This window comes from Lycium ferocissimum, chromosome 12, assembly GCF_029784015.1.
Source record: "Lycium ferocissimum isolate CSIRO_LF1 chromosome 12, AGI_CSIRO_Lferr_CH_V1, whole genome shotgun sequence".
Lineage (NCBI taxonomy): Eukaryota > Viridiplantae > Streptophyta > Magnoliopsida > Solanales > Solanaceae > Lycium > Lycium ferocissimum.
Window position 1 is genome coordinate 18,486,853 of NC_081353.1, and position 11,991 is coordinate 18,498,843.

The window sequence follows — 11,991 nt, forward strand, 5'->3', positions numbered from 1 at the left end:
TTGGTAAAAGAACGCCACTAATTCCTGAAATCAAACATTAATTAGATTCGGGATATGTCAGTTAATAGAAACTTATCCACCATAAGGAATAGTACTTTCAGACTTGAAACATCTCAGGTAACAGTGATCCATTCACCACAAAGAGTATATCACTTTCTTTAGACAACTTAGGACCCGTTTGGCCATAAGAATTATTCACTTTTTTTCGGAATTTTTTTTCACTTTTTTCAAAAATTAGTGTTTGGCTATGAAAATTTCAAATACAACTTGAAGTTGTATTGGAACTTGAAAAACAAGAAAAATTTGTTTTTCAAGTTTTTCACTTTTTTCACAACTAAAACAAGTATATTTCAACAAAAAATATTATTTACAAAAACTATGGCCAAACACAACTCCAACTCCAGAATTCCAAAAAAAGTGAAAAAGTTTTTAGTTTCTATGGCCAATCGCCTACTTAAATTAATCACATTTAGGGTGTGTTCGGTATTGAGGAAAATATTTTTCAATTTTCTCATGTTCGTTTGGTCAAAAATTTGAAAATATTTTTTCTTTTGGAAAACAAGTTATTAAAAGGAAAACAAGTCCCACAAGTACCATTTCACCAACTACCCCACCACTACGCAACCCATCCCCAACCATCCACCCCACCAATGCCCGACCCAACCCCCCCTCCTCCAAGATTTTTTTTTTTTTTTTAAAGTTAATTAATTTTTTGGTCTTGTAGGCCACCCCCTCAAAAAAAAAATTGATTTTTCTATTAAAAAGAAGGTTTTGAAAAGTTTTTTTTTCTACTATCCCAGCGACTCCCACTCTCCTGCACCCCTACCACCTCCTGAATTTTCTCTTTATATATTTCAATTTTTACTTTTATAAGAAATTAATAAAAAATGGGGAATTTATATCTTACCCACCCCTACCCCCAACCACAACCCAACCCCACCACCCACTCCACACCACATGGGAAGTTTGCGTGGTTAAACTTGGTGTGGGATGGGGTAGGTGGTTGTGGGGTGGGTAAGAAATTTTTTTCCATTTTTTATAAAAAAATTATAAAACTAAAATAAAATATATGAAATAAAAAACTTATAAGGGGGTGGGTTGGGTGGAGCGGTGGTGTGGTGTGGAGGTGGGGTTGGGGTGGGTGGTGGAGTGGGGTAGGGGTTGGATGAAGATGAAGTGCGTTTGAGCGTGGCGGGCGGGGGATTTGGTTGGGGTGGGTGGGCTGGGTAGTGGAGGGTGGGGTGGGTTGTGGTGTGGGGTGGTGGGGTTGGGGTAGGGTTGGTGGGGTGGTTTTTTTTCGAAAAATGCTTTCTACTAACTGACCGAACATGAGAAAATAAATAAGAAATTCACTTATTTTCACTACCCAACCGAACATGGGAAAATAAGTAGAAATTATTTTCTAAGAACACATTTTTCAGGAAACATTTTCCTCCATGCCAAACACACTCTTAAAATCGTAAATCATCTCAACGGAAATTGGTATCACATAGATCTGCCTCAATTAATTTCTGCAACATGACAAATCTTATGCTCGTATAAGGTATGACAGTCAATATTAATAACTGTTATTTTCTACAAAGACTTCGTTAGAGTTATAAAAATTAAGACATAAAGCTCCATCCAAGTTTGAAATGGTAATGAACAAAATTATTAAGAAAACTACGTGTGATAGTCATCCTAATCTTCCTAAAAATAATCAAATTTGCAGGAAAACATAGCAAAGGACCCACAGTTCATGGAAAATCAAATCACCCCTTCTTGTTTAGCTAATACTTCCAAAAAGTTACAGGAAATTTTCTTCTCTCTTTCTCGTTGAACGAAGTTCCAAAAAGCACCATTTGAAGCAACATCCGCGACCAACTTATGACCATCAACATGTTAGCATGTCGAGTAATGCACAAGCTGCATGGTAATGTAGTTAGAGGTGTTAGAAGTAACTAACTCTAGGTGTTTAGGTTGTTAGAGTCAAGTAAATCTACATGAGTTAGTTCTGTAAGTAAAGTGTATAAATATGTGATCAAAGTATCCAATGCAATACAAGTCATTATTCATCTCTACACATTATGTAAAAATCATCTCTCTATAACCGACTCTATCCTCTTCTCTCTTCCTCTCTGTTGCGTGTGATACAAGCTTTCTTCTTCATTCCACGTGCTCATTTCATGGAGTTTACATTTTAGATTATTTCTTAAAACTTAGAGACCTTTGGAATGAGTTTGATGCAATAATGCCTTGTCCTGGATGTCCTTGTCCCGAATCAATAAAGTTCATAGAACACTTTGAGTATCAAAGGCTACTTCAGTTCCTTATGGGACTGAGTGAATCTTACTCACAAGCTAGAGGCCAAATTCTAATGATGTCACCTACTCCAAATCTGAACAAAGCATATTCACTTATGATAGATCAAGAAAGTCAGAGGAATTAGCTAGTACTGCTCATGTTAGCATAGGTCCTGGTGTGATTGAAGGTACGACTTTGTTTAGTCACAAAGGAAGTGGTATTGGAGGTGGTCATACTGGTGGTGGACCAGGAGGTGGTCACTATGGCAATCACCCAACTAAGACAAATAAACAGTTTATAATATGTGAAGGGTATGGACATAAGGGACATACAAAGGATCAGTGCTTCAAAATAGTTGGATATCCACCTAATTGGAAGTCTAAGAAGAAGAGTGGACCATATGCCAATCAAGTAGAAACAACACAGCCTAGAGCACATATGCCTGCACCTCAACTGCAAATTCATGCAACTGGATTCTTCACTCAAGATCAGTATAAGCAGATCCTACAGATGCTCGAGGAGAAAATGCACTAGCAGAAAACTCAGCCAAAACTGCTACTGCAAGTAGAATTCTAGCTGCTTTGGTGTCAAAACATGTGAACAAAGAATAGATAGTAGACACTGGTGCTTCTAATCACATCACATCAAAAGTTGACATGCTTGATAAATTCAAACAAGTTCCTAAAACTACTAAGAATAAGTTTCACTTGCCTAATGGTAATGTGGTACCTGTGTCCCATATTGGACAGTCAAATATCTTTAAAGATCAATGTCACGACCCAACCGGAGGGCCATGACAGGCACCCAGATCTAACCTACCGAGTACTACAGAACATACGTGCATCACGTGATCGTACCTGAGTGGGCCATGATGCTAACTAATAAATATCATGAACTGGAAGGGACACAAGCCCAAAAGATATGAACATACATGCGTCATCAAGCTAAACACAAAATATATAAGCTGACAAGGCTGTCAAGATAATGATACAACAAAATATGGACCGAGAAGGTTATAAGACATCTAACTGTGCATATCGGTCTACGAGCCTCTACTGGAGTGCATAACATAATAAGGACGGGACAGGACCCTGCCATGCTCGAATGTACATAAAAGAATCATACCAAGCTAAACTGCAACTCCGGAACAAGTGGAGCGCTCCAACACAAGTGTTGAGAATGCAGCCTAAGGGTCTGAACCGTCTCCCAGTCTACCTACGGGCATGAATGCAACATCCACAAACAAAAGAGGTCAGTACGAATAATGTACTGAGTATGTAAGGCATGAAGAAGAACGTAATCAAGAAATGAAGGTAACATCAGATAAGAGAAATAACATGTACATCTGAATGCCTCAGAAGGCGGATAACATGCATGCTTTCCTTCTTCTTTTTTCATACATATATATAAGTCATATTATCATCATACCGTACTCGGCCATAATAAGGCTCAGTGTCATCATACCCGACCGTGATAGGCTCGGTGTTGCCGTACCCAACTGCAGTGGTGTGCACAACAAGTGTCATACCCGGCCGACTATAGCGCGACTCGGTGTCATAAAATAGTGTGTGCATATATATATATATATATATATATATATATATGAGAGACCAAAGAAATGTTACAACTCTATCGGAGTGACGTAAGGTCTGTATACCTCCAATTACCATTATGGAGCTAACATCATCGACATATCTCACCTTGAAGGAACAATAACCATAAGATGATATCAACAACCATAAACAAGACCAATAATCATGAGACAAGATCAATAACCATGAGATAAGATCAATAACTGTAACACTCCATAACTCTGGGTTAGGTGTGAATGTGTAAAACTAGCATTAAGATGATATTTTAGCTATATGAATCCATTCAGGATGAATTTGGGTGATAACCAGTTGTTTTGAAGTCAAACCAAATAGTGAAGTTCGTAAAATTTCTCAAACTCATCTAAATTGCAGTTGGTCTAACTTCTAAGCCAGTTTTGTGAAAATCTATTAAGAATTTGGTAAAACTTCCTTCCTTAAAGTTGTAGGACTTTGAAATACCTTTCCAATGGTAGGTCTCCCAGATCTAATAGAGCTCTATGCTAGGATTTATTCCCATTTTACTGAACATTGTTAGTGTAGTGTAAAAATTAGGCGTGCGCTGCGTCCTGGGCATTTCCTTGGGCGACGCCCTAGGCCAAGATTCCAGGAAGCTCAAATTTGACACCACCAAAATAGATATACTGTGCGCGTTACCCTGGGCGATGCCCCAGGCGAAGCACCAGGCAATTTTGTGCCTGAAGCGATTTTTCTCGAATTTTATAAAAGCCTAACTTCGTTATATTTCTTCCCACTTCGTTTTGGCCGGCATTTTTAGACAAAACAATCCGAGGGTTTCCTCAAAACATATAAGGTAAGTTCTTGATCAATTCCCATCATTACTTCATCAATCTAATATCAAATTAACTTTAGCTCATCTCTCCCTAGATTCTTGAAAACTCAAGAGATGAGAAGAATGGGCATGTAGAACTTCATCTAAAAGGTATGAACATTGGTTTTCTTGATTTAATTAATGACTTTTAGCTAGTATAGATTATACTACGTGATTGGAATCCACTAATGATTCACATGAGGTTCAAGAACGCGTTTGTAGGCTTAGAAAAGCTCTAGTTTTCGAAATGTAAATAAAGTTCATAGAAACTAATCTTTCTCATCTAAATCCATTGTAGATTGATTTTTGAACCTTGGGAATTCCGTTTTGCTAGCTTTTATTTGGATTTGAGGTATGTCTCTTTTTTTTTTAAAAAAAAAAAATCCTTTTTTACTATGAAGGTGATTTGTATGTCTCTTTTTAAAAATCCTTTTTGACTATGAAGGTGATTTGTATGTCTATATTTAAAAATATTTTTTGACAATGAAGGTGATTTGTATGTCTCTTTTGAAAACCTTCTTGATGTATGTCTCTTTTAAAAATTCTTTTTTGATTATGAAGGTAATTTGTATATCTCTTTTTGAACATACTCTTTTGAAATGATTAGTATGACTTTGGTTGTGGTTTGTGTGAATGAGGAAAAAGCCCACATTAAACCTTGTTTGTACTATATTATATATACGTATTCATGATTTCCCTCTCTAAAGGATGATTGAAATTTGGAGATATGAAGCTATGGCATTTGAACTTGAATTACCCCATAAGGGATGTTTAAACTTGATAATTTAAGAGCTTGACTATTTCATGTAAATGCTCTATAATGGATTGTGTTGCACTTGAAACTTCTTTAAAGAAGTGAACCTAATTTTCTAACTGAAATGATTTGATGTACCCCTATAATGGGATGATGAACATAATCCATAATAAGTAATTTGACTATCATCATATGACTCCTGATTCGGCTTCCATGCCATGATTTGGGATTCGGCTTCTATACCATGATGGGTGATTCGGCTAATATGTTATAATTGGTATCTTGTTCGTGTTTGCGCATGTATGGGCAAGCTGTGCTAAGAGTACTGATTCGGCTTCCATGCCATGATTTGGGATTCGGCTTCTATACCATGATGGGTGATTCGGCTAATATGCTATAATTGGTATCTCGTTGTTTTTATGGTATGTTAGGTAATGAAGAAGAGCAGGTACAAACAAATCTCGTGGATTAGGAGTACTTGCTGCTTTCCAGATTGTTGATGAGCCCACACCTTTGTTCATGCGTTTTCATTGAGTCAATTATTACTTCTTAGCAGTTTCAGGCTGTGTCCAGAGTTAGTTTATTTTCTTAGAAGCTCTATAGATAGTTATAAACTTGTGGATAGTGTCTTGGATGTCTCTTATGTTTTATGGAGGCATGTTGCCACGTTTTAATTTAAATGTTGAATAAGACTACCACTGATTTTTATTTCATAAATTATGATCATGATCTTTACTTAGTTATTTATAAAATCTCTTAAGCTATTAATGAAAGAATATTAAAAATGGACTTGATGGTTATTGATCTATAAGGTTGTTTCGATGTTGTTCATGACATCGGATGTCGTTCACGTCTAGGGTGGGTTTTGGGGCGTGACAATAACATCATACGAAAATCAAGAACATAAGCTCCTACTATTTCTAAGAGTGGAGTTATTACGAATATCATTCGTATATGTTCGTATTGATATGATCATGCCAAAAGAAAGGAAGGGACAACCTTAACATACCTCAAGTCTTCCAAGTAATCGACCAACAAGCTTATCACCATTAGAGCGCTAACGCTTGTATATCAATGATAACTCAATTCCAAAGTGTAATAGATAGACTTTCCCCTATTCCTTAATCATTACCACAAAATCCACAACCAACAATTTACATAACAACTCCATATAATCTTCTTTAATCTCATATTCACCATATTTAAAGATATACCATCGAGCAGCCCCACATACACTTGTATACAACACTTCCTCAACATTACTATTATCCCTCATAACAAAATTATGCTCAAAACAAGCTAACAATCATAGCTTAAGTTAACTTACAACTCAAAATATCATCAAATTCATGTTTGAACCTTTCCTCCAATTTCTTTCCCTCAAATCTTAGCATAATTATCACATAAGCTCATAAACATGAAAATAAGATGAAATATTACCTCAAGAACTCAAGAACACTTCAATTTCAAGATCACTTCACCTTGAAATACCCTCTAAATCTTAGATGAGACAAGTTTCAACCACACTTTGAAATCCTAAGTACTTTGATCCTCACTTTGATCTTTGCTTTATGCTTGGAGAAGTGTTTGAATATGTTGGGAGAGGTTTATAGAGCTTTCTTGAACTTGGGGTTATGTTAAAAATGACTTAAAATGAAGACGGTTCGTGATATATAAATCAGAAAAATTCCACCGCCATTAAAAATATGGCCCGTATTCTTGGCCGTATAACATTATACGGCCAACTTTCTGGCCGTATAAAATTAAACTGTCCGTATAATGGGCCATATTTCTCCACCTCAAAAATTTTCTTCTCTGGAATTTTTTAAAATCCTTAAAGACGGTCCATATCTCAAAATATGGACCATATCTCACATTATACGGTCTATATTTTATATTTCCCAGAAATAACTTTTGATGAACCTTTCTTCTTCAATTCACTTATTCTCTAATCCTTCCGCAACTTACCAAACATGAACTTAAACCCTTATAAGCATAAGTTAAGCATGTCCAACCTCATATGACCTTGAAGACAAATCCCGGTGTCCAAAGCTAAGACAACTAACATACAACGAATCTATATATAAAACTACAAGGTGTAACAATCAAGTTATTACTAATGTGCTATTTGTTCTTGAGTTCAAATATAGTTTGCTATCAGTGTCACAACTCACCAAAGAACTCAAATGCTCAGCATCATTCTTTCTTGACCTCTGTATTTTCCAGGATCTCTACACTGGACAGGTCAGGGGTATTGGTAGAGAAGAATGTGGCCTCTATATACTAAGAGAAGGAGTAAATCAACCATCACCGCAAGTGTTACATTATCAACTACTAGCTCAAGCATCAGTTCAACCAATAAGGGAAGTTGTCAATGCCGTTAGTAGTATATCAGTGTCTGGTAGTTCTTTGTGGCATAGAAGATTTACGCATTCTGCTATTGATATAATAAAGAAGTATGAATGTTTTAGAATGTTAAAACCGGCTGATCATTCACATTGTACTGTTTGTCCTCTAGCAAAGCAGACAAAACTATCTTTTCCATTAAGTACACATATGCCATATGCTGTGTTTGAATTGGTTCATTGTCATATCTGGGGTCCTTATAGAGTGCTTACTCATAGTAATAAAAGATATTTTGTGATTATAGTGTATGATTGCTCAAGATATACTTGGATTTTTCTGGTAACATGCAAATTAGATACTGTTGTAGTATTAAGGCAGTTCTTTCCATAAGTTAAGAATGTTTTTTTCCACATCTATCAAAACTCAAAGAACAGATAATGGGGGAGAGTTTGTTGGGAATGCATGCCAGACCTTGTTGAATGAATTTGGCATATGTTGGGAGAGGTTTCTATACCTTTCTTGAACTTGGGGTTATGTTAAAAATGACTTAAAATGAAGAGGGGCCATGATATATAAAATCAGAAAAATTCCACTGCCATTAAAAATATGGCCCGTATTTGTGGCCTTATAACATTATACGGCCAACTTTCTGGCTGTAGAAAATTATACTGTCCATATAATGGGCCGTATTTCTCCACCTCAAAAATGGTCTTCTCTGGAATTTTTTAAAATCCTTAAATACGGTCCATATCTCAAAATACGGATCATATCTCATATTATACGGTCCATAATTTATATTTCTCAGAAACAACTTTTGACGAACCTTTCTGCTTCGATTCACTTATTCTCTAATCCTTTCCGCAACTTACCATACATGAACTTAAATCCTTATAAGCATAAGTTAAGCATGTCCAACCTCGTATGACCTTGAAGACAAATCCCGATGTCCAAAGCTAAGACAACTAACGTACAATGAATCTAAATGTAAAAACTACAAAGTGTAACAATCAAGTTATTACTAATGTGCTATTTGTTCCTGAGTTCAAATATAGTTTGCTATCAATGTCACAACTCACTAAAGAACTCAAATGCTCAAAGATCATTCTTTCCTGACCTCTGTATTTTCCAGGATCTCTACACTGGACAGGTCAGGGGTATTGGTAGAGAAGAATATGGCCTTTATATACTAAGAGAAGGGGTAAATCAACCATCACTGCAAGTGTTACATTATCAACTACTAGCTTAAGCATCAGTTCAACCAATAAGGGAAGTTGTCAATACCGTTAGTAGTATATCTATGTTTGGTAGTTCTTTGTGGTATAGAAGATTTAGGCATTCTCCTATTGATATAATAAAGAAGCGTGAATGTTTTAGAATGTTAAAACCTGCAGATCATTCACATTATACTGTTTGTCCTCTAGCAAACCAAACAAAACTATCTTTTCCATTAAGTACACATGTGTCACATACTGTGTTTGAATTGGTTCATTGTGATATCTGGGGTCTTTATAGAGTGCCTACTCATAGTAATAAAAGATATTCTATGACTATAGTGGATGATTACTTAAGATATACTTGGATTTTTCTGGTAACATGCAAATCAAACACTGTTGTAGTGTTGAGGCAATTCTTTACACAAGTTAAGAAAGTTTTTTCCACATCTATCAAAACTCTAAGAACAAATAATGGGGCAGAGTTTATTAGGAATGCATGCCAGACCTTGTTGAATGAATTTGGCGAATGTCATCAATCCACTTGTGTGTATACACCTTAGCAAAATAGCATTGCTGAGAGGAAACACAGAACCATACTTGATATGGCAAGAGCACTGAGATTTCAAGTTTGCATTCCATTGAAATTCTGGGGTGAATGTATTCTAACTGCTGTTTATCTACTGAATAGACTTCCTTCTAAAATACTCAAGTTCAAGTCTCCTTTTGAACTCCTGTACATTCACCCTCCCTCTCTAGAGCACCTTAGAGCCTTTGGCTATTTGAGTTATGCTGCCTGTCCCAAAATAGTTGACAAAATGTCACCTAGAGCCATCCCAGCTGTGTTCTTTGGTTATTCCTCTAACCAAAAAGGATACGTCTTATATGATCTGCACTCCAAACAGTTCTTTGTAAACAGACATATGGTGTTCCAAGAAGATATATTTCCATTCAAGCATATGCACGCTTCATCAAATCCAATCTTTCCTATCCTAGACTTACTTTCACCTGAACTAAATTGCTCCTATACCCTTAACCTGTTTTCTACTTTTCCTTCTCATGATCCCTCTAGTGATGATGCTCTTGCAGCTCCACCTAGTCCTATATCAATTTCACATGTTCCCTTACCTACACCTAGTTCATCTCCACAAAGTTCACAGGATTCTAGTGACTCACCTTCACCTCCTCACATACCTGCTCCTAATCCTGTTGCCACCAGACAATCTTCCGGACAAGTTAAGCCACCTCTGTGGATGCATGATTATGTCATGTGTTCCACACGCAACTCCTGTCTATATCCTTTATCTAACCATGTATCATACCTTCATCTTTCACCTAATTATCAGTAAGTATTGTCTGCTTATTCTACTCATACTGAGCCTTCTACATTTAGAGAAGCATCTCAGGGCCCTTAATAGGTTCTTTTAACGAATGCAGTTAGAAATAGAAGCTCTAGAAGCTAACAAAACTTGGAGTTTGGTTGACTTGCCATCAGGAAATAAACCCATTAGGTGTAGATGGATTTACAAGATTAAGTACAAGTCCAATGGAGAAGTGGAAAGCTTCAAATCTAGGTTACTTGCCAACTGGTATAGCCAGAAGAAGGGCCTTGATTATGGAGAAACTTTTTGTCTTGTTGCCAAAATGGTGACTGTCAGCTAAGTGATTGATTTAGCGGCTGCGAAGCACTGGTTCATTTTCCAAATGGATGTTCATAATGCTTTCCTCAATAGTAATTTACTTGAGGAGGTGTACATGTATGTTCCTAAAGGGTTTGCTAGACAAAGGGAGACTACTAAGGTCTGCAAACTCTATAAGTCACTTTATGGGCTGAAACAGGCTCCTAGACAAAGGGAATTTGAAGTTAACTAAGTTCTTCCTGCAAATGGGATTCCAACAAAGTCACTTTGACTATTCATTGTTTACAAGGAAGTCTGGAACTGACATTGTCATTATACTAGTGTATGTTGATGATCTTCTGATAACTGGCAACAATGCTCAACTTGTACAAAACTAGAAAAGGCTTGCAAAGAAAGGTTCAAACTGAAAGACTTCGGAGAGTTCAAGTTCTTTCTAGGAATTGAATTTGCAAGGTCAAGCAAAGGAATTATGTTGTCACAAATAAGATATGCATTGGAGTTGATAGCTGAGTTTGGCCTAGGAGGAGCTAAAACTGCTAGCACACCACTTGAGCTGAATTAAAAACTAACATCAGTCCAATATGATCAATGTGTTTCAAGCAGTAGTACCAAAGATGATCAAGGAAACAAGAAAGATCAAGTAGTCAAGGAAGACAAGGAGCTAAAGGATCCCACCAAGTATTAAAGGTTGGTAAAAAGGTTGCTATACTTGACCATGACTAGAAAAGAACTGGCCTTCTCAGTTCAAGTGTTGAGTCAAAATATGAATTGTCCAAAAGCTTCACATATGGAGGCTGCACTCAGAGTTGTTAGATATGTTAAGGAAGCACTAGGACTGGGGTTGTTTATGCCAGCAGAAGATACTAATCAACTTCTAGCCTACTGTGACTCGGACTGGGGTGCTTGTTTGGAGACTAGAAGATTGGTCATTGGATATTTAGTAAAACTTGGAGGATTACTAATCTCTTGGAAGTCAAAGAAATAAGAGACAGTGCCAAGGAGCTCAGCAGAGGCAGAGTTCAGAAGTATGGTTACATGTGCAGCTGAGATTGTTGACACCTAATTTTCACCTCAGAAAATGCGTATTTTAATTTTCAAATTTCCTGAGTCCAAGACGGAGTTAGGATGCCCTTAAAAAATTAAAAAATTAAAAATCGTGAGAAAATTAACAAAAATTGACGTTTAATTATTATTTTCATAAAAATTAACAATTACAAGAAATTACAAGTTATTTACTTTCACAAAGGTGATTTGAAAGAAGATACATATCCCGCTCCGTCTAACTCGGAAAAATTGTTAATTAAAGATGACGTATGAATTACGGCTCATTTTGACA